Below are 24,542 nucleotides of genomic sequence, written 5' to 3'. Positions count from 1 at the left end.
AGTAATAAAGAGTTTGACTCCAAATTTTGGTGTGTGACTGCTGACAGATTTTAAGCTTCACTGCATTTTCTTTCCCTTCTGCTCCATATCTGATCAAGCTGATAAGAAAGCCCAGATGTTCCTACCTTTAGCACCAGTGGGAAGTTCAAGCCATACATAGGAACTCTTGTTCTGGTCCCACTCCCAAACAGCATGAAAACTCACAGCTAGTCTCCTTTCTCTGATTGCTCAAGTCTTTTTCAGACAAACTAGGTCCGGCCTACTCTTGCTAGAAAATGTCATTATATGAGTAATAAATCTTTTCATAACCTACTGATTTATAGAGAATCTTCAGGTGTTTTGACTTGGTTTCTGAAGCTGATAAGGAACTTCTTTCTTAAATGCCAGAGTTGCAAGATAAAAGGAATGACTAAGAAACATTAATTAGGTAATACAGTTAGAGTTGGGAGAAATTAGAACTAAATCAAGTAGGAGGCAGTTGCGCTGGTCCAGGTATGTGGTGATAGGTTCCAGGTCATAACAACTAATTGTGTGGTAGTTTGATGCTGCTGACACCTAAAATCATAAAAGTATATATTGCTTAAAAGAGATGTATTTGATTGAATGCCATCTGGATATAAGGTAAAAAGAGAAAGGAACCTGGAGTTATTTGATTGTGTTTGAATATCATAAATCTCAACTAGTGGAAATATGTACAGTGTTTCTAATATAGACCACAGAAATAACTGTAAAATCAAATAGCCTTCTAAAGATAATTTTTTAAAGAGCAATATTCCCCTAATGATGAAATCTTCAAAATAGTTGTCATCTTCAAAATAGGAATTTATCTCCACTTCTATTCAATAAGGCTTTAGAAACGTGGAGTCCAGTCCCAGAGCACCCTGTTACATTTAGTAGAAAGACTAAAACTGCATATCTGATTATGTTTAAGAAATAAAGCTATTTTATACGATGATTATGTTTAAGAAATAAAGCTATTTTAATATGATTAGATTAAGTTTTTCTCTATGATTAGGAAAGGTATTCTTTTTTTTGGTTGTTGATTTCCTTTATTGATTTGCTATTTTCAATCTCATTGATCTCTAATTTTTATTATTTCTTTACTTCTGGTTACTTTGGACTTATTTATTTATTTATTTATTTTTTGTTCATCACTATTTTTTTTAAATTTTATTTTATTTTTTTATTTTTTTTTTTAATTTATTTTTTATTGGTGTTCAATTTACTAACATACAGAATAACCCCAGTGCCCGTCACCCATTCACTCCCACCCCCTGCCCTCCTCCCCTTCTACCACCCCTAGTTCGTTTCCCAGAGTTAGCGGTCTTTACGTTCTGTCTCCCTTTCTGATATTTCCCACACATTTCTTCTCCCTTCCCTTATATTCCCTTTTACTATTATTTATATTCCCCAAATGAATGAGAACATATAATGTTTGTCCTTCTCCGACTGACTTACTTCACTCAGCATAATACCCTCCAGTTCCATCCACGTTGAAGCAAATGGTGGGTATTTGTCATTTCTAATGGCTGAGGAATATTCCATTGTATATATAAACCACATCTTCTTTATCCATTCATCTTTCGTTGGACACCGAGGCTCCTTCCACAGTTTGGCTATCGTGGCCATTGCTGCTATAAACATCGGGGTGCAGGTGTCCCGGCGTTTCATTGCATCTGTATCTTTGGGGTAAATCCCCAACAGTGCAATTGCTGGGTCGTAGGGCAGGTCTATTTTTAACTCTTTGAGGAACCTCCACACAGTTTTCCAGAGTGGCTGCACCAGTTCACATTCCCACCAACAGTGTAAGAGGGTTCCCTTTTCTCCGCATCCTCTCCAACATTTGTTGTTTCCTGCCTTGTTAATTTGCCCCATTCTCACTGGTGTGAGGTGGTATCTCATTGTGGTTTTGATTTGTATTTCCCTGATGGCAAGTGATGCAGAGCATTTTCTCATATGCATGTTGGCCATGTCTATGTCTTCCTCTGTGAGATTTCTCTTCATGTCTTTTGCCCATTTCATGATTGGATTGTTTGTTTCTTTGGTGTTGAGTTTAATAAGTTCTTTATAGATCTTGGAAACTAGCCCTTTATCTGTCATTTGCAAATATCTTCTCCCATTCTGTAGGTTGTCTTTTAGTTTTGTTGACTGTATCCTTTGCTGTGCAAAAGCTTCTTATCTTGATGAAGTCCCAATAGTTCATTTTTGCTTTTGTTTCTTTTGCCTTCCTGGATGTATCTTGCAAGAAGTTACTGTGGCCGAGTTCAAAAAGGGTGTTGCCTGTGTTCTTCTCTAGGATTTTGATGGAATCTTGTCTCACATTTAGATCTTTCATCCATTTTGAGTTTATCTTTTTTTAAATTTTATTTATTTATTCATGAGAGACACAAAGAAAGAGGCAGAGACACAGGCAGAAGAAGAAGCAGGCTCCATGTAGGAAGCCCGATGTGGGACTTGATCCCAGGTCCCAGAATCACACCCTGAGCCAAAGGCAGATGTTCAACCACCAAGCCACCCAGGCATCCCTAGGAAAGGTATTCTATATTTACAAGAGGAATATTCCAAAATCAGTTAAGACTGATTTATCTTCAAAGGAGGTCTAATCTACTATAGTTACTGTGGTATCACTAATTCTCAGTGGATAGAGCTAGGAAATATGTTTATATTAACCCATGTACACATCTGTCTATCAGTCATCTATCTACATACTTAAAACATGACTTTGTACTGATACTCCATCAACATGAGGGTCATTCATTCTAGTGTTCTCGTTTTATTTGAAACCTCTTTCTCTGACAGTGAGAAACTTGGTTTTCATTAATTATAATTTATTTACTCTTTTGTTCAACCCTAGTATACATGTAATTTCAGAATTGTGAACCCATATCCTGTGAGAAACATTTATACATTAGGGTATGTTAGTTTCCTATGGGTGCTGTGACAAATTTGGTGGATAGGAATAGGAAATTATTCTCTCACAGGTCTGGAGGCCAGAAATCCAAAATCAGTTTTACTGGGCCAAAATCAAGGTGTGAACAAGACCATACTTTGTACAGAGGCCTCTTCCAGTTTCTGGTGGCAGCTGGGATTCTTTGGCCTGTGTCCTCCATATCACTCCAGTTCAAGGCTATTATGTTAGAGTTCAGAGAAACAGAACTAATAGCATCCATCTCTGCCTTTTGTTTATATATCCATCCATCATCTAGATTTATTTTAAGAAATTTGTTCTCAAGATTGTGGAAATTGCAAATCCTAAATCTATAGGGCAAGTTGGCAGGCTGGAAATTCAGATAAGAGTTGATGTTGTAGTCTTGACTCTGAAATACACAAGGTAGACCAGGCAGGCTGGAAACTCAGGCAGAGTTTCTATGTTACAGCCTTAAAGCCAAATTCCTTCTTTGGGAAACCTCAGTCTTTGCTCCTAAGGTCTTCAAATGATCGGATAAAGTCTGTTCACACTATGAATAATAATTTGCTTTACTCAACATCTACTGATTTAAATGATAATCACATTTAAAAACACCTTCATGGCAAAATGTAGAATAATGATACATGATAGCTTAGCCAGATTGACATATAAAATTAACTATCACTGCCAGGATCTTCAAATCTTTCTCTGTCTGCTTTCACGTGACCTTCTCTATGTATATGAAATTTCCCTTTGCTTTTCCTTTATAAGAACATGTAGTTGCATTAAGGGTCTACTTGGATGGTTAATTCAGATAATCTATCTTAAGATTCTTAACTAAATCACATCTGCAAAGATCCTCCCTCACCCTTTTCTTGTCATATAAGGTCACATCAACAGGTTCCAGGGAGTCGGATATGGATATTTTTTGGGGGGGCCATTTTCTGGCCAATGACAAAGGGTATATATAGTGTTTGTGTACTTTCTTTTAGTCTGCGGTGTTAGATTATCTAGCCAAAACACTTTCAAACTTAATTGGGATAGCTCCTTGTCTTCCTTACCCCCTAATTATGATTATGTCACTCATAATCCAGTTACATTCATTTGTGCAACCCATCTTAAGTTTATCTGAATTCCTCATTGATCTTCACTTTTTTTTTGAAAAATTTATTTACTTGAGAGAGTGAGAGAACGAGCACGTGCAAGCAAAGAGAGGGGCAGAGGGAGAGGCAGAGAGAATCTCAAGCAGACTCCCCACTGAGTGTGGAGTCCGAAGTAGGGCTCAATCTCATGACCCCAGGATCATGACCTGAGCCGAAATCAAGAGTAGAATGCTTAACCAACTGAGCCACCCAGGCACCCCTAAAATTTTTTATGTATTAAAACTCCCTCTTTGTGATGTACAGTTCTATTCATTTTGACAGATAGAGTTATGTATCCACCACCCCACTACCATATAGTACAGGTCCATAACCCCCCAAATTCCCTAGTAACCCTTTGTATTCAACCCCTCCTTCTACTTCCAAAGCTGGAAACCATGGGTCTGTTTTCTGTCCCTTTAGTTTTGTCTTTTCCAGAGTGTCATATAAATGGAAACATACTATATTTTAGCCTTTGGGGTCTGGCTTCTTTCACTTAACAAAGTATTTAAGCTTCATCCCTGTTGTATGAATCTATTAAGTGTTCCACTGTATGGATATGGTACAGTTTGTTTGCATGTTGATAGGTAAGTGGATTTTGGAGATTATGAGTAAAGCTGCAAAAACATTCATGTATGGAATTCTATGTGAATGTAAATTTTTATTTCATTTGAGTAAATACCTAGAAGTGGGATTCTTGAGTTGCACAATAAGTATATGCTTAACCTTACAAGAAACTGCCAAACTATTTAACAAGGTGACTGTACCATTTTGTGTCCCTGCCACCAATGTATGAAGACTCACATCTTTGCCAAAACTCGGTATTCCAGTTTTTATGATTTCAGCCATTCTCATGGATATAAAGTGGTGTATCATTGTAGTTTTAATTTGCATTTCCCTACTTGATGTTGAGAATTTTTTCATATGCTTATTTGCTATCTTAATACCTGTGTTTGTTAAAAAACATTGGAGGGTATTTTTTATTGTTGAGTTATGCAAGTACTTTATGTATTTTGTATACAAGGCCTTTATTAGATAATGTGATTTGCAGTTATTTTCTCCCCATCTGTGGCTTATCTATTTATTCTCTTAACAGGGTCTTTCACAGAGAAAAATGTTTAAAAATTTTTAAACATTAAAGTCCAGTCTGTCATTGAATTATACTTTTGGTTATTTTTTAGATATGCTCTTTGCCAAACCCTAAATCATAAATTTTTCTGCTATCTTTTCTTTTAAAAATTTTAGTTTTTGGGTGCTTAGCTGGCTTTGTTGTAGGCATTGGCTCTTGATCTCAGGGTTGTGAGCTTAAAGCCCCACATTGGATTAAAAATTAAATAAATAAACTTTAAGAATTTCAGAATTGGGGCACCTGGGTGGCTCAGTTGGTTAAGCATCTGCCTTCAGTTCAGGTCATGATCCTAGAGTCCTGGAATTGAGCCACTTGGGCTCTCTGCTCAGTGAGAGTCTGCCTCTCCTTGTCCTCCTGCCCCTGCTTATGCTTCTTTTCTCTCTCAAATATGTAAATAAAATCTTTAAAAATAATTAGAGTTTTGTATTTACATTTAGGTCTGTAATACATTTAAGTTAATTTTTATATAAGGTGTGAGGTATGTATCAAGATAAACTTTTGAGTGGCACCATTTGTTGAAAAGATTGTCTTTTTTCCATTGAATGACTTTTGTATCTTTGGCAGTAATCAATCGGTATGTTTATATAGGTCTATTTTTTTTTTTTTTTAAGTAGGCTCCACTCCCAGCATGGAGCCCAACCTGGGGCTTGAACTCACAATCCTGAGATCAAGACCTAAGCTGAGATCAAGAATCATCTAGATGCTCAACCAACTGAACCACCCAGGCACCCCTATATATATATCTATTTGGGGGTTCTGTATTTTTTCCATTGATTTAGATGTCTATTTTTCACCTACAATACATTGTCTTCATTATTGTGGATTTATAATGAATCCTGAAATTGAGTGGTGCAAGTCCTCCACCTTTATTCTTTGTAAAAATTATTTTAGTTCTTCTAGTTGTTTTGCCTCTCCATATATATTTTAGAATCAGCTTGTTCATTTTTAAAAATATCTTTGGAATCTTAATTGTGATTGCATTAGACCTATAGATTCAGCATTTTTTTTTTAGGGGAAAGGGGGAAAGAAAGAAAGAATCCAAGGCAGACTCCATGCCCAGCACAGAGCTTGACCTGGGGCTCAATCCCACAACCCTGAGATCATGACTTGAGCTGAAATCAAGAGTCAGATGCTTAACTGAGCCACTGAAGTGCTGCTGCCCTATAGATTCAGCATTTTGACAATTTTGAATCTTCTAATGATCAGCATTGTATATTTCTCTATTTACTTACATCTCTTTGATTTTTTTGATTAGTATTTTGTTATTTTCATAGTGCAGGTTCTGCACATATTTTCTTATATTTATTTTTCTTCTTTTTCTCCTTTTGGTACTGTTGTAAATGCTGTATTTTTTCTACTTTTTAAATTTTGGATGCCAATTATTTATTGCTAGTATAGAGAAATAAAGTTGATTTTTGTATATTAACCTTACATCCTGTGATCTTGTTAAACTCACTTATAGGTCTTGTAGCTTTTTTATAGATTCTTTGGGATTTTTCTATGTAAGTAATCATGTTGTCTGCAAATAGAGGCAGATTCGTTTCTTTTTTTTCCCTCAATATACATGCCTTTTATTTCTTTTGCTTACATTATTTCACTGGATAGGACTTCTAGTAGGATGTTGAATAGGACATAGGGAGTAAGGACAGCCTCGCTTTTTACCTAATCTTAGGGGGAAAGCATTCAGTCTTTCACCATTCAGTGAGATAGCTGTAGATTATTATATAGTTGCCTGTATCAGGTTAAGAACATTCCAATCTAAATCTAAAATTTCTGCTGTGAATTTTTAATAGGAATGGCTGTTGAATTTTGTCAAATTTTTTTTCTATATCAATTGAATAGTATTATGATTATTTTTTTCAGTCTCTTAACATGGTGAACTACACTGATTGCTTTTTAAATGTTGAACCAGCTATAAATTTCTGGGAGACATTCTGATGTATTGTCCTTTTTACTATATTCTGATTTCAATTTGATAATATTCTTTTGAGGACTTTTGCAATTTATGTTCATGAGAAACTTTAATCTGTAGTTTTCTTCTATTGTCTATTGATATTAGGGCAGTGATGGCCCATTAAATTAATTAGGAAGTGAATTAGGAACCTTTACTATTTTCTGTAAGAGTTTTGTAGAATTTTTTTTCTTAAATGTTTGGGAAAACTTGCCAGTGAAACCATCTCAATTAAGTTCAGTTTCTTAAATAGAGGAATATATTATATTTTCTTCATAAATGAGCTTTGGTTGTTTGTATCTCAAAGAATTAGTCCATTTTATCTAGGTTTTCAAATTAATAGTCATAGGGTTTATAATATATGTATAATATTTCCTCATTAATCTTTTATTGTCTATGTGGTCTTTCATTCTTTTTTGGGGGGGCTAAAATTTTACATTTATATTTATTTATTTATTTATTTACAATTTTTTTAATTGGAGTTCAATTTGCCAACATTTAGCATAACACCCAGTGCTCATCCCACCAAGTGCCCGCCTCAGTGCCCATCACCAAGTCACCCCAACCCTCTGCCCACCTCCCTTTCCACTACCCCTTGTTCATTTCCCAGAGTTAGATGTCTCTCATGTTTTGTCACCCTCACTGATATTTTCACTCATTTTCTCTCCTTTCCCTTCATTCCCTTTCACTAATTTTTATATTCCCTAAATGAATGAGACCATATAATGTTTGTCCTTTTCCGATTCCCTTTCACTAATTTTTATATTCCCCAAATGAATGAGACCATATAATGTTTGTCCTTTTTGGATTGACTTATTTCACTCAGCATAATACCCTCCAGTTCCATCCACGTCGAAGCAAATGGTGGGTATTTGTTGTCTCTAATGGCTGAGCATATATTCCATTGTATACATAGACCACATCTTTATCCATTCTTTATCTCTACACTCTGAAGAGTTTATCCATTCATCTTTCGATGGACACCGAGGCTCCTTCCAAAGTTTGGCTATTGTGGACATTGCTGCTATAAACATTGGGGTGCAGGTGTTCTGGCATTTCACTGCATTTGTATCTTTGGGGTAAATCCCCAGCAGGGCAATTGCTGGGTCGTAGGGCAGATCTATTTTTAACTCTTTGAGGAACCTCCACACAGTTTTCCAGAGGGGCTGCATCAGTTCACATTCCCACAAATAGTGCAAAAGGGTTCCTCTTTCTCCACATCCTATCCAACATTTGTTGTTTCCTGTCTTGTTAATTTTTCACCATTCTCACTGGGGAGAGAGGTGGTATCTCATTGTGGTTTTGATTTGTATTTCCCTGATGGCCAGTGATGCGGAGCATTTTCTCATGTGCTTGTTTGCCATGTCTATGTCCTCCTCTGTGAAATTTCTGTTCATATCTTTTGCCCATTTCATGATTGGATTGTTTGTTTCTTTGCTGTTGAATTTAATAAGTTCTTTATGTATCTTGGATATCAGCCCTTTATCTGATAGGTCATTTGGAAATATCTTCTCCCATTCTGTAGGTTGTCTTTTAGTTTTGTTGACTGTTTCTTTTGCTGTGCAGAAGCTTTTTATCTTGATTAAGTCACAATAATTCATTTTTGCTTTTGTTTCTCTTGCCTTCATGGATGTATCTTGCAAGAAGTTGCTGTGGCCAAGTTCAAAAAGGGTGTTGCCTGTGTTCTCCTCTAGGATTTTGATGGAATCTTGTCTCACACTTAGATCTTTCATCCATTTTGAGTTTATCTTTGTGTATTATGTAAGAGAATGGTTTAGTTTCATTCTTCTGCATTTGGATGTCCAATTTTCCTAGCACCATTTATTGAAGAGACTGTCTTTTTTCCAGTGGATAGTCTTTCCTGCTTTGTCAAATATTAGTTGACCATAAAGTTGAGGGTCCACTTCTGGATTCTCTATTCTGCTCCATTGATCTATATGTCTGTTTTTGTGCCTGTACCACACTGTCTTGATGATCACAGCTTTGTAGTACAACCTGATATCTGACATTGTGATGCCTCCAGCTATGGTTTTCTTTTTTTAATATTCCCCTGGCTATTCGGGGTCTTTTCTGATTCCACACAAATCTTAAGATGATTTGTTCCAACTCTCTGAAGAAAGTCCATGGTATTTTTTTTTTTAATTTTTTTTTTAATTTATTTATGATAGTCACAGAGAGAGAGAGAGAGAGAGAGAGAGAGGCAGAGACATAGGCAGAGGGAGAAGCAGGCTCCATGCACCGGGAGCCTGATGTGGGATTCGATCCCGGGTCTCCAGGATCGCGCCCTGGGCCAAAGGCAGGCGCCAAACCGCTGCGCCACCCAGGGATCCCAGTCCATGGTATTTTGATAGGGATTGTATTGAATGTGTAAATTGCCCTGGGTAACATTGATATTTTTACAATATTAATTCTTCCAATCCATGAGCATGGAATATTTTTCCATCTCTTTGTGTCTTCCTCAATTTCTTTCAGAAGTGTTCTGTAGTTTTTAGGGTATAGATCCTTTACCTCTTTGGTTAGGTTTATTCCAGAAGTGTTCTGTAGTTTTTAGGGTATAGATCCTTTACCTTTTTCGTTAGGTTTATTCCTAGGTATCTTATGCTTTTGGGTGCAATTGTAAATGGGATTGACTCCTTCATTTCTCTTTCTTCAGTCTTATTGTTAGTGTATAGAAATGCCACTGACTTCTGGGCATTGATTGTGTATCCTGCCACACTGCTGAATTGCTATATGAGTTCTAGCAATCTTGGGGTGGAGTCTTTTGAGTTTTCTAGGTACAATATCATGTCATCTGTGAAGAGGGAGAGTTTGACTTCTTTGCCAGTTTGAATGCCTTTTGTTTATTTTTGTTGCCTGATTGCTGAGGCTAGGACTTCCAGTACTATGTTGAATAGCAGTGGTGAGAGTGGATATCCCTGTCATGTTCCAGATCTTAGGGGAAAGGCTTCCAGTGTTTCCCCATTGAGAATGATATTTGCTGTGGGCTTTTTGTAGATGGCTTTTAAGATGCTGAGGAATGTTCCCTCTATCCCTACACTCTGAAGAGTTTTGATCAGGAATGGATGCTGTATTTTGTCAAATGTTTTCTCTGCATCTATTGAGAGGATCATATGGTTCTTGTTTTTTCTCTTGTTGATATGATCTATCACATTTATTGCTTTACGAGTGTTGAACCAGCCTTGCTCCCGGAGATAAATCCCACTTGGTCATGATGAACAATCTTCTTAATGTATTGTTGGATCCTTTTGGCTAGTATCTTGGTGAGAATTTTTGCATCTGTGTTCATCAGGGATATTGGTCTGTAATTCTCCTTTTTGGTGGGGTCTTTGTCTGGTTTTGGTGAAACTGGCCTCATAGAACAAGTTTGGAAGTACTCCATCTCTTTCTATCTTTCTGAACAGCTTTAGTAGAATAGGTATGGTTTCTTCTTTAAATGTTTGATAGAATTCCCCTGGGAAGCCATCTGGCCCTGGACTTTTGTGTCTTGGGAGGTTTTTGATGACTGCTTCAATTTCCTCCCTGGTTATCGGCCTGTTCAGGTTTTCAATTTCTTCCTGTTCCAGTTTTGGTATTTTGTGGTCTTCCAGAAATGCGTCCATTTCTTCTAGATTGCCTAATTTATTGGCGTATAGCTGCTCATAATAAGTTTTTAAAATCGTTTGTATTTCCTTGGTATTGGTGGTGATTTCTCCTTTCTCATTCATGATTTTATTATTTTGAGTCTTTTCTTCTTTTTAATAAGGCTGGCTAATGGCTTATCTATCTTAATAATTCTTTCAAAGAACCAACTCCTGGTTTTGTTTATCTGTTCCACAGTTCTTCTGGTCTCTATTTCATTGAGTTCTGCTCGAATCTTTATTAACTGTCTTCTTCTGCTGGGTGAAAGTTTTATTTGCTGTTCCTTCTCCAGCTCCTTTAGGTGCAAGGTTAGCTTTGTATTTGAGTTCTTTCCAGTTTTTGAATGGATGCTTGTATTGTGATGTATTTCCCTCTTAGGACTGCTTTTGCTGTATCCCAAAGATTTTGAATGGTTGTATCTTCATTCGGTCTTTCATTCTTGATACTGATAATTTGTAGTCTGTTTGTCAGTCTCTGTCATTTTGGCTGACAGAGGTTTATCAGTGTTACTGTTTTTTTTCCCTCTAGAACTACCTTTTGGTTTCATTGATTTTTCTCTATTTTTCTGTTTTCAATTTTATTAGTTTATAAAACTTTTTAAATTATTTCCTTCCTTCCATTTGCTATGGCTTTAATTTTCTTTTATTCTTTTAGTTTTTTTAAAGTGGAAGCTTATATTACCGATTTGAAGCTATTCTTCTTTTCTCAAAAGGAGTTAATGCTATAACATTTCTTCTAAGCTCTGCTTTAGCTATCTCCATCAAATTTTGATATTTTATTTTTATTTTCACTTAGGTAAAATTATGTTTATATTTCCTATTGGACTTTCTTTTTGACCCATGGATATTTAAAAGTTTAATTTCCATACATTTAGAAAATTTTAATTATCTGTATGTTGTTGATTTCTAGTTTAACTTCATTGTGGCCCAAGAAAAACTTTGTATGATTTCTTTCTTTCCTTTCTTTCTTCCTTTCTGATGCAAAAAGTGCTTTTACAGCATGGGGACAGGATCTGTGGGTAGAAAGAGCTGTGATTGTAAGGTGTGACTGATTCTATATTTTTAGGTTGGAGATGGTTAAAGATAAGGGAATTCTCTAAAGCGATTTTTGTACTTTAGAGAAGACTTACAGGATCCTGGAAGTCTGGCTATTATCAAGCTAAGGTTGCTTTTAGTGTCTTGAAAAGCATTAACTTTCAGGCAGCTGTGAGTCCCTTGAGAAATGTCACACTCTACATACCTCAGGTATTTATCAAAGGGCTGCAACTTATAAGGAAATGTAATTTTATCTGCATTTCTCTTGCCTTTGTTCTCCTCATTTTCACCCCTGAACAATTTTGACCCTTAAATCTTTAAGGTTGTTGAAGGTGGGAGGTCTTATCTTCTGTAACTTCTTCCTGCTGAAAAGGGCATAGAGATGTCCCTACCTATGGGTCAAATTTGATCATTTGGGGAATTTATATATAGAAGTTATGAAAGACAGAGGCAGCCAAATCTAGGGTAGACAACACATATCAATCTCCCTGAGTAGAAAGGATCATGTGTCGGCTTGAAGTCATGGCAGTGAAGGAGTCTCAGCTCCAGGTGGAGAGACACTGGAAAAGATAATAAAATACAGGTTAATATTACTATGAGAAAGGTATGTCTGAGTGACTCAGTTGGTTAAGCGCCCCACTCTTGATTTTTACTCAGGTCATGATCTCAGGGTTGTGAGATAGAGCCCCATGTGGGGCCCCATGCTGATGAGAAGCCTGCTTAAAATTCTCCCATTCCCTGTCCCTATGCCCCTCCTCTCCCTGCACACACTTTCTCTCTCTCTCTCAAAAAGTAAATATATATGTGTATGTGGTGTGTGTGTGTGTGTGTGTGTATAAAATTAGGAGATAAGCCCAATAAGAAGACCTTTGATGGTTATCCAAAATCTTCCGCCAGTCCTGGAATTTAACCAATAATTAAAGGAGAGGGAAGGATCATGTAAAGCACTAGTTTGAGTGTTTATATCTTTTATCAATCTTGTTACATGATTTATTTCTTTTCTTTTAAAATTGTTACAGTTTTTTTATGACCAAGAATATATCTTGGTAAATGTTCTATGTATAGTTGGGAAGAAAGTACATTCTGCTATTTCAAGGTGGAATTATTCTAAAAATATCAGGCCAGATTGGCTGATAGTGTTGTTTACGTAATCTGTATTTTTTTCCATTTGTATTTTTTTTTAAAGATTCATTTATTTGAGAGAAAGTGTGTGTGTGAATGACAGGGAGGGGCAGAGGGAAAGAGTGTGTCTTAAGCAGACTACAGGCATTGTGTTTTTGAAGTGCTGTTGTTAAATATTCCCATATTTAGGATTATATCTCCTTAGAGAATTGACTCACCTATCGTTACACAATGCCCCTCTGAAGTTAACTTTGATGTTAATATAACTTTGTTTTGATTAATGTTTATATGGGATGTCTTTCACCATCTTATGACTTCAAATTATTTATGTCTTCATGTTGCATTTCTTTGTAGACAACATATAGTTGGGTTATACTTATTTATTTAATCTGATAATCTTTTTATTGGTATGTTTATATTTAATGTCATTATTGATTGTTGTATTAAATCCTACAATCTGGATGTTTATTTGTTCCATGTGTTCTTATTTGTTTCTCATTTCCTATGCCTTTTCTTGAGATAACTGAACATTTTTTACAATTTCCTTGTATTTCTTCTGTTGGACTATTTTGCATGCCTCCTTATAATTTTTTTTTTTTGCTGTTTATATCTTAATCAGAGTATACCTTTAAATACTATTATACCACTTAAAGTGTAGTGTAATTAGGTTTTGATGGTCTATTTGTAATTCCACCTTTTCATCCTTAGGCTATTGTGTTCACATGTTTTACTTTTATATATGCTATAACACACAATAATATATCCCTACTATTTTTACATTAGCCAGTTAGCTTTTGCATCAAATGATGGAAAATAATTTAATTTTACCAACTGTTTTTCAATTTACAGTGCTCTTCTTCCTTTGTGTAAGTCCAGCTTTCTGTCTTGTATCATATTCCTTCTGCCTGAAGAATTTCCTTAATCATTTCTTAGAGAATATGTCTGCTGACAAACAACTTTTGCTTTTCTTTGGAAGTCTTTGTTGCTTACTTATTTTTGAAAGATATCCTCACTGGATATCAAATTCTGGATTGCTAGGAGTTATCCCCTCCCACGCCGCCACCCCCTCCTTGGCACTTCAAAGATGTCACTCAATGATTTTCTGATTTGCATGGTTTCTGAATAGAAATCTACTGTAGGGCAGCCCGGGTGGCTCAGCGGTTTGACACTGCCTTCAGCCCAGGGTGTGATCTGGAGATCCCAGATCGAGTCCCGTGTCGGGCTTCCTGCATGGAGCCTGTTTCTCCCTCTGCCCGTGTCTCTGCCTCTCTCTCTCTCTCTCTCTCTCTCTCTCTGTGTGTGTGTGTGTCTCTCATGAATAAATAAATAAAATCTTAAAAAAAAAGAAATCTGCTGTAATTCTTATCTTTGTTCTCTGGAGGTAATGTCTTTTTTCTCTGGGTGCCTCTAGGATTTTCTCTTTGTTTTTTGTTTTCAGAAGTTGGAATATGATATACTTAGGAATTTTTTGTTTGTTGAGCATTTATCCTTCTTGGAATTCTCTAAGATTCTCTTGAGTTTGTTGTTGGACATTACTTTTGGAAAATTTTTAGGCATTGTTTCTTCAAACATTTCTTTTGCTCTGTTCTCCCTCTCCTTTTCTTCTGGGATTTCATTTATGTGTGTGTTAAACCTTTTTATATTGTCCACAGCTTGCAGATACTCTCTTTTTTCTTTGTTTTATTAGTGTATTTTCTGTAGACCTATCCTCAAATTCACTGATTCCTTCTTCTGTTGTGTCAAACCTACTGATGAACCCATCAAAGGCATTTTTCATCTTTGCTACTTTATTTTTCTTCTCTAACATTTCCATTTGATTCTTATAGTTTCCATTTCTTTGCTATAATTACCCATCTAATCTTGCATGTTGTTTATGTTTTAGAGTCTTTAACATATGATTCACTGTTAAATTCCCTAACATACTGTTCAATATCTATGTCCTATCTGAGTCTGATTCTGATGATTGCTTTGTTTCTTTATTTTTTCCTTTTAGTATACTTCCTTTTTTTTTGCTCAAAGCTGAGCATCTTGTTTAAGATAGGAGTGGCTAAGGGAAATAAGTTTTTATGCATCCAAGTGGAACACTTTTCTTTTTGCTATACCTTTAGTGTGGTGGTTTTAGTTAAACTAATTAGGAGTTTGGCTTGGTTTAAGATTTGTTGTTGATATTGTTACCTTCAGTTCACCTCAGGTGTCAATTCATCTAGTGAAATCCTGTGTTTAGGCTATTAATTTATTTTATAGAGAGTGTTTTCCTTCAACACCTGCTCCACCCTCAGCTTTAGATCTTTTCTTTGTGTGGTTCTCCAGAAGAATCTCATTACCCTATAATATTAACTTGGTTGTAGTGAGTAAAGGAAGGGAGAGCATTCTCCATCGTTATGATTAAGCATCATCATAGTCAGGCCCTATGTCCCTGAGTCTCAGAAGTATGGTCTTCTTCTTCCTGTCTCTGGCATAATTTTGAGCCCGGCACATATTTCTGGCCCTTCCCTAATTGTAGAGATTTTCCCCTTTCTTTTCCCCCTCCTCGGCTGCAGTGGATTTTGCCACTTATAAAGTGACAGTATTTGTTTCACATCCACCCACAGATGAAGGTGTATAGGGGAGATAAAGGTAAAGTTACTAGCAGTTTTGTGCCTGTCTTGCAGTAGCTAATGTTCTTCCCCAGTTCCGTATTACAAGGGAGATTTCTCAGGACTCTCTGAGACTTTGCCATGAGGACCTGGTCAGTTGTGGAGTAAAAGCCTGCAAGACAGTGTGAACTCCCATGTGGCTTAATTCTTGCCTATAAATACCCAGTTGATGAGTATTTGCCAATTTCCATCAATTTGTCAATTTGTCTGAATTCCTTATACAAGTGTCTAGCTGCATCTTGCCCAGTTAAGCTAGTGCTTGTATCTGGTGTCTCCATGCAGGTCCCTGTCTGTATTTAGATTTTGATCAGTTGGTTGCCCTCAGAACTTTGATAAGTTCAAGAAAAGTTGTAAATTTGGTGTTTGTCCAGCTTTTTTGGTTGTTGTTGTAAAGTTAGGAGTAATGCTCCTTCCCAGCTCCCTTTATCCCTGAGTGGAAATTGGGAGAAACAATAAGTTGTATTTTTCAAAGTTTGTCAGTTTCATCTAAGTTGTTGAATTTGTTAGTATAAAGTTCTTTTTTTTAAGATTTTATTTTTAGGTAATCTCTACGCCTAGAGTGGGACTTGAACTTACAGCCTAGAAATCAAGGATCACATGCTCCACCAACTGAGCCAGTCAGGTGCTCCATATAAAGTTCTTTATAACATTTTCTTACTATCCTTTCAGTATCTGTAGTGATAATCCATGTTTCATTCCTCATATGGGCAATTTCTATTCTTTCTCTTTTTTATCAGTTCAACTTTGGGCTTATCAATTTTGTTGATGTTTTGAAGAAACAACTTTTTTTTTTTAAGATTTTATTTTTAAGTAATCTCTACACTCAAAATGGAGCTTGAATATATAATCCTAAAATCAAGAAATTCATGCTATATTATTGACTGAGCCATCCAGGCGCCCCTCAATGAGCCAACTTTTGACTGACTTTGTTCATTTCTCTATTGTTTTCTATGTTGTTGTATTCTGCTTTTTCTTATTTTATTACTTCTACTTAATTTGGGTTTTTTTTAAAAAATGATTTTATTTATTTGAGGAAGAAAGAGTGAGAGAGCACAGGCAGGGAGGAGGGGCAGAGGGAGAGGGAGAAACAGACTCCCCACTGAGCAAGGAACCCAATGTGGGGCTCAATTCCAGGACCCTGGGATCATGACCTGAGCCAAAGGCAAATACTTAACCAACTGAGCCACCCAGCTGCCCCTTTTTCTAACTTTTAAAGACACAACCATGAATCATTGATTTTATTTCTTTCTTTTTTATAATGTAATAAGCATTTAAAGCTATAAATTTATTTCTAAGCACTCCTTCTAGCTACATCCCAGAAAATCTTATGTGGTATATTTTCATTTTTATTTAGTTCAAAATAGTTCCTAAATGTCTCTTGTAATTTCTACATTGACCTATGAATTGTTTAAAAGTACTGTATTTAACTTCCAAGTATTTGGGAGTTTTGAAATATTTTTTTGTTAATATCTAATTTAATTCTATTGGGATCATTCAGAATATGATTTCTATTCGTTTAAATTTGACACTTATGTGAACTCATATATAGTCTACCTTTGTAAACAAAATATGTGTACTTAAAAAGAATGTGTGTTTGACAGTTGTTGTGTGAAGTATGGTAGTCTATAAAATACCAGGTAGGCCAAGGTAGTGGATCATTTTTATCAATTGCTGAGAAAGGGCTATTAAAAACTATGACTGTGGGGCACCTGGGTGGCTCAGTTGGTTAAGTGTGTGCCTTCAGCTCAGGTCATGATCCCAGAGTCCTGGGATTGTCCCACATTGAGCTCCTTGCTCAGCAGGGAGCCTGCTTCTCCCTCTCCTCCCCACTTGTGCCCTCTTTTGCTATCTCTCTCACACACACAGAAATAAATAAATAAATAAAAACTTTTTTTTAAAGCCATAATTGTGTTTTTGTTTTTCCCTTTAATTTTGTCTCTTTTTGTTTCATATATTTTGAAACATTGTCACTAAGTTTATATGCATTATGATTGTTATATCTTCCAGATGAACTGAAACTATTTTTTTAATTTTTTTTTTAATTTTTTTTTTATTTTTTATTTATGATAGGCACACAGTGAGAGAGAGAGAGGCAGAGACACAGGCAGAGGGAGAAGCAGGCTCCATGCACCGGGAGCCCGACGTGGGATTCGATCCCGGGTCTCCAGGATCACGCCCTGGGCCAAAGGCAGGCGCTAAACCGCTGCGCCACCCAGGGATCCCGAATTGAAACTATTATTATGAAATCTCTCCCTTTATCTCTACTAATATTCTTTCTTAACTTCTATTTTATATTATATTAACATAGCCCCTCTAGCCTTCTTATTATTCCATAATATATTTTTTCTATCCATTTATTTTCAGTCCATTTGTGTCTTTATATTTAAAGCATATCTCTCGCAGATAGCAGATGGTTGGCTTTTTCTTTTAAATTCATTGTAATAATCTCTGTACATACTCCCTTTCAAAGTTCCACATTAAAAAAATAAAAAATTGAAAAAATTGAAAAGTTCCAAATTACATTTTGGCTTTTGTCTCAGAATGACTCCTACCTTAATTGCAAGGGAAGCTGAGAAATGTGGATTTTAGGGGAGAATGTTACTCAGGGTTTTATTACTAAGGAAAGAGAGGTGACTGGATATTGAGAAGCAATTAAACATATAGTATCTTCCTGGATATATTCCTTCTATGGTCAAGTATTTTCTCAAGAGTAATTTCCAGGATTGTCCTTGAACAATAAACTTTCTGAGGCTTTTTAGGTCTGGTAACATCTTTATTTTCCTCTTTCATTTATTTTTAAAAATTAAATTTATTTTTCTAAAGATAACATATTACCATGAGCACACACACAGATACACACACATGCACACACACACAAAGGTAAACAGTGAAAATTCTCCTTATCCCTGTCTCCTCTATGTTTCCTACAGTCTTCATTTGTAAACATTGTTATTTGGGTTTTTTTTTCTATTCTTCTAAGGTTTTTATGCATAAAAAAAGAATAAGGCCATTCTTATTTTCCCTTGTTTCACACTTAAGACACATTATAAGATATATTATATTGTACCTTTCTTTTCCCACTTAATTTATATCAAAGATCTTTGATTTTGCATTTATATAAAAGTTGGACTAGATACAACCATTTTTAAAAAGATTTTATTTATTTATTCATGAGAGACATAGAGAGAGAAGCAGAGACATATGCAGAGGGAGAGGCAGGCTCCTTGCAGGGAGCCTGATGTGGGACTCGATCCTGGGACTTCAGGATCATGACCTGAGCCAAAGGCAGATGCTCAACCACTGAGCCACCCAGGCACCCCATAGATACAATCATTTTTAGGAATAATTTTTGAAAACTATTTGTATAAGGGAGTGGAGGTGAAGGAAATATTTAGGGGCCAGCTAACCTGCCTGTACTTCTCAACTGCTCAACAGACCCAGATGTTTCCCTTCCTTTTCCCATCAACATGTTGCCACCACCATGAAGGTAAGATAAAGGGACATACCTAAAAACTTGCCAACAACATTAGCTCCCAAAAGTGCATCATGTGATGGCTAATTTTATGTGCTTACATAATAGGGCCACAGAGTGCCCAATTTTCTGGGTGTTTTTATGAGGGTGTTTCTGGGTGATATGAACATTGGAATAAGTAGACTAAGAAAAGCATATTGCCATCGGCAGTATGGGTAGGACTCATCTAATCCATTGAGATCCTGAATAGAACAGAAAGGCTGTAAGAGACTTGACTCTCTCCTTGACTGTCTTTAGGCTGGGGCAAAAGTCTTTTGCCTTTGGACTCAGACTCAGACTGGAACTTATACCATTGCCTTTCCTGCTTCTTAGATCTTCACACACGTATTAGAACTATACTGTTGTTTCTTCTGAGCCTCCAGCTTTCCTACTTCAGATCTTAGGACTTCTCAGACTCCATAATCTAGAGCTGATTCTTTATAATCAATCAATTAATCAATCAGTCTTTGAAATATATAAAATTTTCATATTTCTCTGGAGAACTCTGGCTGATACAAGTGTTCGGCCTAATGGTCCTTATATAAGTTTTGACAGATATCTCACCTTTTCTCCAGTTTTGTAATGCCTTTAGTTTTAGGTTTGAGGAGAGACCCAATGTTCACTTGCCATTTTTGTTTTATACTCTTGTTTGGCTTTTATTGCATTTTTAAAGATATCCCGTTTTTGCTTTTAGTTTTGTTTATCCATTGTTTTTTTTTAGATTCCACATATGAGTGGCATCATATGGTATTTGTGTTTCTCAATCTGACTTATTTCACTTAGCATAATACCCTTTAGGCCCATCCATGTTGTGTCAAATGGCACAATCTCATCCTTTTTAATGACTACATAATATTCCTGTGTGTGTGTGTGTGTGTGTGTTTGTTCAATTCAGTGTAAATAATAAGGAAACCCACCATTTAACTGACCTTGCTCTTTTTGAGTGTTCTGTTAGATTTTTAAGAGTGTAATTTAGACCAAATTTAAAGCTCAGAGAAATGAAACAATTTTCTACTTGTATATTGTAGCATTAATATACCTTAGCATAGTCAGGGAATAAGATATAAATACTACCGACTAGAACATATTGAAATGTGTAGACTTATAGTATAAAAAGCATAAAAGATAGTAAACTCAAAGAACTAATAAATAGAGAGATACTCCATGTTCATGGATAGAAAGACTCAATATTATCAAGATGTTAGTTCTTTCCAACTTGATTTAAAGATTCAATTCAATTGCAGTCAACCTCAACAAATTATTCTGTAGATATCAAAAAGATTATTCTAAAGTTTATATCGAGAGGCAGAAGACCCAGTGTAGCCAACACAATATAGAAGAAAAAGTTGGATGACTACAGACTACAAGACTTAGTATACAGCTCCAGTAATCAAGACAGTGTATTGTTGATGAAAGAACAAATAGATCAATGGAATGGAATAGAGAACTCAGAGACCTACACAAGTTCATTCAATTGATCTTTGATAAAGGAACAAAGGCAATACAATGGAGTAAAGATAGTCTTTTCAAAAATGATGCTGGAACAACTGAACATCCACGTACCAAAAAGTGAATCTAGATACAGAACTTCTACTCTTCACAAAAATAAAATGGGTCACATAAATGTAAATATAAAATACAAATCTATGAAGTTCTTAGAAAATTACATAGAAGATAATCTAGATGATGTAGGCTTTGGTGATGACTTTTATTTCTTTTTTTTTTTTAAGATTCATTTATTATTAGAGAGTGTGTGTGAGGTGGGGAAGGGGCGGAGTGAGAGAGAGACAAACAGAGTTGGGAGCCCAATGCAGGGCTTGATCCTAGGACTCCAAGATCATGACCTGAACTGAAATCAAGAGCTGGATGCTTAACCCACCAGCCACCCAGGCAACCCAATGACTTTTTTCTAGTCATTAGTATAATACTAAGGCACAATATATGAAAGAAATAACTGATAAGCTGAACTTCATTAAAATTAAAATTTTATGCTTTGCAAAAGACACAGTCAAGAGAATAATAAGAAGACACGGATCGGAGGAAAATATTTGCAAAAGACACAAAAGAGATTGTTATCTATAACATACAAAAATTCTTAAAACTCATCAATAAGAAAAAAAACCCCTCAACAGTAAGAAAACAAACCACTCAATTTAAAAATGGGCCACAGACCTAAGCAAACACCTCATCAAAGAAGATATACAGATAACAAATAAGCATATAAAAAGTTGCTCCACAACATACACCATCAGAAAAATGCAAGTTAAAACAAAGAGATACCACTGCACATCTATCAGAGGGCCAAACCCAGAACATTGACAACACCAAATGCTACCAATAATGTAGAGCAATAAGAATTCTCACTCATGGCTGATGGGAATGCAAAATGTTAGAGCTATTTTGGAAGACAGTTTGGCATTTTCTTAAGAAACTAAGCATGCTCTTATCACATGTTCTAGCTATGGTGCTTCTTATATTTACCCAAAGGAGATGAAAACATATCCACACAGAAACCTGCATACAGATGTCTACAGGAGCTTTATTCATAATTGCCAAAACTTGGAAGCAACCAATACGTTCTTCAGTAGGTGAGTGGGTAAACTGTGGTACACCCAGACAATAGACCATTATTCAGGGTTAAAAAGAAATATGTTATCAAGCTATGAAAGGACATGGAGGAAACTTTTTTTCTTAAAGATTTTTTTAATTTATTCGTGAGAGACAGAGAGAGGCAGAGACACAGGCAGAGGGAGAAGTAGGCTCCTCACAGGGAGCCGGATGTGGGACTTGATTCCCGGACCCAGGATCACGCCCTGAGCCAAAGGCAGACACTCAACCGCTGAGCCACCCAGGCGTCCCAGACATGGAGGAAACTTAAATGCATATTACTAAGTGAAAGAAGCCAATCTGCAAAGACTACATACTATATGATTATAACTACTTGACATTCTGGAAAAGGTAAAACTACAGAGACAGGAAAAAGGTCAGTGGTTATGAGGTATTAAGAGGAAGGGAGGAGTGAATAGGCAGAGTAGATGATTTTTAGGACAGTGAAAATACTCTGTATCATGCTGTAATAATGGATACGTGTTATTACAAGTTTGTCCACCATAGGATGTACAACACAAAAAGTGAACCCTAAATAACTTATAGACTTTGAGTGATAAATGATGTGTCAATGTAGGTTCATTGATTGTACAAATGTACCACTCTGGTGGTAGATATTGATAATGAGAGAGCTATGCATGTGTGGGGGTAAGGAGCTTATGGGAAATATCTACCTTTTGCTCAGTTTTGCTGTAAACCTGAAACTGCTCTAAAAAGTAAAATCTATTAAAAATCAATATAGGGAAAATTTGTACAAGACACACACACACACAGCTTTAAACCTTTCTACTGCTTTGCTGATGGCAGAGTTGTAAATCCTTTTTGAGTAATGGAAAATGTAAATATTAATTTTTTATTTATTGTGACAGAATTTCAGGGGCCTACACAGGTGACTGACTGGAGCTTTGATCACTGCTAGCTGATGGCCAGAGAGTGTTAGTAATTTTGAAGTGAAGAAAATTACAATTTTTAAAATAAAGTTTTTCTCATCTTTTGAAGAAATGAATGAACAAGCAATGTATAAACGTGGCTGGCATGTTGATGCTTTCTCTTTGAATTTCAATTTGCTCCGTATAACTTGCCTTAGAGGCTGAATGGCTCATTTAGAAACATTCCCATTGCCTTGCTTTTATAGTTTGCTCTTGATTTCTCCAAAGCTGACACAAGTCACATGCAATCAAATTTATATCCCTGCTGGACAGGCCTGTCCTAATATTCTCTGACTCACACCCAGGTTGTTTGCAGCGCAGCAGTTCTGCTTCTAAATACATCATTTTGTATTCTGATGTTAACATCTTGCTGAGAATTTGTCTCTTAACATTATTTCTTTAATAGTGTAACTTTTTAAAAATATTTTATTTATTCATGAAAGACACAGAGAGAGAGGCAGAGACACAGGCAGAGGGAGAAGCAGGCTCCATGCAGGGAACCCAACGTGGGACTTGATCCCGGGTCTCCGGGATCACGCCCTGGACTGAAGGTGGCACTAAACCACTGAGCCACCAGGGCTGCCCTAGTGTAACTTTTTTGATTTGAGATGAATAGGATACTCTTCTTAGAACATTCCCCTACTTTTTAGAGGGTAATTTTTCCAAAGTATCAGCTAACCTTTTAATAAGTTTTTGGTGCATTTTAGGAAGTATTCTTTTCAGGAAGAAAGTTTTTTTTTTTTTTTTTAAGATTTTTTATTTTTAAGTAATCTCTACACCCATTGTGAGGGCTTGAACTCACAGCTCTGAGATCAAGTGTCATGTGCTCCACAGACTGAGCCAGCTAGGCATCCCTTCATGATGGATTTGTAGTTTCAGATTGATTAATCACTAAAGAGTATAGCAGAAGGATGATGGATAGAGTATTGAATAGTAGTGGCCCTGGTGTTACTATTCAGGTTTAAACACTAGAAGATTCATGCTGAAGTGTGATCTGGGCCAATTATTTATCCTCTTTGCTTCAATTTCCTCATTTTAAAAATGGGGTTGATTGTCCTACCTATCAAGGAAGATTGTTGGGAGTATTGAAGTGTTTGATCTGGTGCTTAGCTTACAGTCAAGTGCTAGGTGATCTAATTTGTTTTAGAGATGGATGATGGAGATTTCCGTGCCAAATATAGGAAAATTTAATGTTCATATTTTCAAAAATTTATTAGGAAATGCTAAATACATCAAATGATAAAGATATATTTTAAAATAACTTTCAGTTATTTCAGACCAATGATAAAAAAAAAGTATTCAGTAAGAAGGCATTTTATATTAATTCAGTTACATCATGGTCCAAATAAGTCTAAAAAATAACTATTTGTAAAAGTTATGTTTTTTCTAGCCAAGGAAGAAATAATTTTGTTATTTCCCAACAAATCATGAAGGGATAACATTAAAATATTTACTCCTTAATATCAATTTTTATATTTTGCCCAGCTTTATGATTAATTGATGCCTTCTGATGATATAAAAATATTTGGATTATGCATTGAAGTTTTTGATAGCTAGTAATATCTGCATCTGTTGAATTAGTCTATCACTTTCTTACTCTCTGTACTTAGTGTGTAGAAAAATAAAAGGATCTCAAAAGTAAAAATGTGGCTAACCTAATAATAATTAATGTAAGAAATACTTGTTAAGATCTACCAAGTAGGAATGATAGGCAATACACAAAACTTGCATCAATTCTTAAAATGTTCTCAGTAATGACCATAAAATGGGAATGGGTCCTGAGGCAAGAACTGGGTATTTCCAGAATGTGGAAGTCAGTATGGCCAGGGCATAGTGAGTGAGAAGGAGAAAAGAAAGGGAATATAGTAGTGTTATTTTATCTGAGCTAAACAAAAATTAATCCTCCATAACAATAGTAACATCCCTATAAGAACCTGAGTTTATTCATATATAAAACC

General features: G+C 35.9%; 1 protein-coding gene across 1 annotated transcript in view; it reads left to right on the top strand.

Annotated features, from left to right (window-relative positions):
- The window catches only part of C9H14orf39 (chromosome 9 C14orf39 homolog), an 81,904-nt gene that overhangs the window by 55,827 nt on the left and 1,535 nt on the right, over positions 1 to 24,542 (top strand). The gene's annotated exons all lie outside the window — the stretch shown is intronic.

Source organism: Canis aureus, chromosome 9, assembly GCF_053574225.1.
Source record: "Canis aureus isolate CA01 chromosome 9, VMU_Caureus_v.1.0, whole genome shotgun sequence".
Lineage (NCBI taxonomy): Eukaryota > Metazoa > Chordata > Mammalia > Carnivora > Canidae > Canis > Canis aureus.
This window is presented reverse-complemented; position numbering and strand designations above follow the sequence as displayed.